The sequence below is a fragment of the Myotis davidii genome, unplaced genomic scaffold, assembly GCF_000327345.1.
Source record: "Myotis davidii unplaced genomic scaffold, ASM32734v1 scaffold233, whole genome shotgun sequence".
NCBI classification, from domain to species: Eukaryota; Metazoa; Chordata; class Mammalia; order Chiroptera; family Vespertilionidae; genus Myotis; species Myotis davidii.
The window spans coordinates 1061363-1063665 of record NW_006285917.1 but is presented as its reverse complement, the minus strand read 5'-3'; the positions used below and the strand labels follow the sequence as shown (position 1 = coordinate 1063665).

Below are 2303 nucleotides of genomic sequence, written 5' to 3'. Positions count from 1 at the left end.
ATCTGACCCAGCTGCAGTTGGTTTTAGGTGAAAGGACAAGCCATTCATATGCAAAAGCCTATGCGCACAGCTTGGGTGGGGTTGTAAATTGGGTGGGGCGGGGGTCTCTGGGAATCATCAGAGTGGAGCAAACAGCAATGGCTGCCCTGAACTGGAGAAGTCCCTGGTTCTCCACATCCCGCGTACCCGTGCAGGAACAATGCTCGCTGGGAGCACCTCTAAGAGTAAGCTGCTTTCGCGTTCTTGTCCTGATGCCAGACAGTCCAGTTTCTCCCCATATGTGTCTGGGTCCCCCAGAGTTTCACCTGGAACTGAAGTTCAGAGCAAGTGGGAGCTTGTATCTCCTTCCTGGTTTAAAGAACAGCACATCCAGGTGCCAGCACTTTCCGTGCCTCCACACCTCTTACTAGTCTCAATGAGCTTTCTTCACCTCTCTAGTTGTGGAACTTCCACTCAGCCAGCTTTCCTGTGGTTCTGGGTGGTAGTTGTTTTGCCGTTTAGTTGTAATTTTGATGTGGTTGTGAGAGGCAGCAAGTATAGGTGATTACCTATGCCGCCATGGTGGTTTCTCCTCGGAATATTTTTTAATGTTAGCATGGCCTCTTCCTGGTATTTCTTTTGCTGCTGATTTTTAGCGTAGTTATATATGACTATATGAATGGAGGTGAGTAGTGAGGTGCCTCATCATGTTTACTCCAAATAAGAGTACATACCTGATCATTATAGTAATGAGGAGGTTGACAGGCAATGCAACTGTCCAATACTTTTGAGGCCAATAAGTCAACCTTAAAGCATTAGGCCAAAACTCAGGAACAAAAGTCCACACAAGATACAGGATGAAGCCAAATTGGGAGCTTAAGAAAAGAACAAAGCCATAAATCAATCGCTCTTTCTGGCAATGTCAATGGTGAATTTTCCAACATTTTCCCTGTGGCTTTGAGACAATGAGGTCAAGGTGGTCCTCTACCTTGACACCTTCAAGCGCCCACTTGGGCCCCTTCCAACAGCTCAGCGAGGAGCCGAGGGGTGACGGTGCCCCCCCGTCAGGGTGCAAGCACACTGCTTATTTTCTTAATAACTAGAGGCCAAGTACACGAAATTCGTGCACGGGTATGGGGGGTGGTGTCCCTCAGCCTGGCCTGTACCCTCTCACAATCCAGGAGCCCCGTGATCAATTGCCCCACAGAGGGAGGCCCCACCCACCTGCTGCAGCGCCGCTGCTGGGTAGCCTGGGCCTCCCACTATGGGGCGATGTATCTTGGAACTCCGCGATCCATCGCCCCAAAGAGGTAGGCCCTGTCCACCTGGCCGGGGCTCTGTGATGGATCGCCCTCACAGAGGGGGGCCCTGTCCACCCACTACAGCCCGCTGGTCAGTGGCCTGGGCCTCCCTCTTTGGGGCGATCATGGCGCAATGGCCAGACCCCTGACTAATCGCATTGCACCCACCTTGGCTGGCCTGGTGCCAGTGGGTGTCATAGCATGGTCGTCCAGACAGTTGTTCCGCTGTTTGGCTGTGTTCGGTCAACTTGCATATTATCATAGATAGTCATCATAATTGGTGTAAAGTGATATCTCATTGTATTCTGATGTGCATTTCCCTTATGATTAGTGATGCTGAGCATCTTTTCATATACTTATTGGACATCTATATATTTTTCTTTGGAGAAATGTATACTTTGCCAATTTTTGAATTAGGTTGTTTATTTGTTGTTGAGTTTTAAATGTTCTCCATATATTCTGGATGCTAATGCCTTATCAGATATAGACTTCCAAATATTTTTTCTCATTCTCTGGGCTGTCTTTTTACTCTTTTAATGCAAAAATTTTTAAAATTTTAATGAAGTTCAATTGGTCTATTTTTTCTTTTCTTACCTGCACCTTTGGTGTCATATTCAAGAAATCACTGCCAAATCCAATGTCATGAAGCTTTGTCCTATGTTTTCTTCTAAGAGTTTTATTGTTTTAGGTCTTACATTTAATTCTTGATTCATTTTGAATTAATTTTTACATATGCTGTTAGAGAAAAGTCCAACTTCATTCTTTTGCATGTGGAAATCCAGTTTTCCCATTTGTTGAAAAAACTGTCCTTTCTCCATTCAAAGTGATGAATAGCAAGGACCTACAACCAAGATTACTCTACCCAGCAAAGCTATTATTTAGAATTGAAGGTCAGATAAAGAGCTTCACAGACAAGAAAAAAATAAATGAGTTCATCACCACCAAACTAGTATTACAATTCTGCCAGTTTCTGCTTCATATGTTTTGACAGTTTATCATCAGGTATGTAAATGTGTATAACTG

General features: G+C 44.9%; 1 protein-coding gene and 1 pseudogene across 6 annotated transcripts in view; both read right to left on the bottom strand.

Annotated features, from left to right (window-relative positions):
* ATF7 (activating transcription factor 7) overlaps positions 1 to 2303 on the bottom strand; it is a 104977-nt gene that overhangs the window by 49456 nt on the left and 53218 nt on the right. The window lies entirely within an intron of this gene.
* LOC102766594 overlaps positions 1 to 2303 on the bottom strand; it is a 16000-nt pseudogene that overhangs the window by 3267 nt on the left and 10430 nt on the right.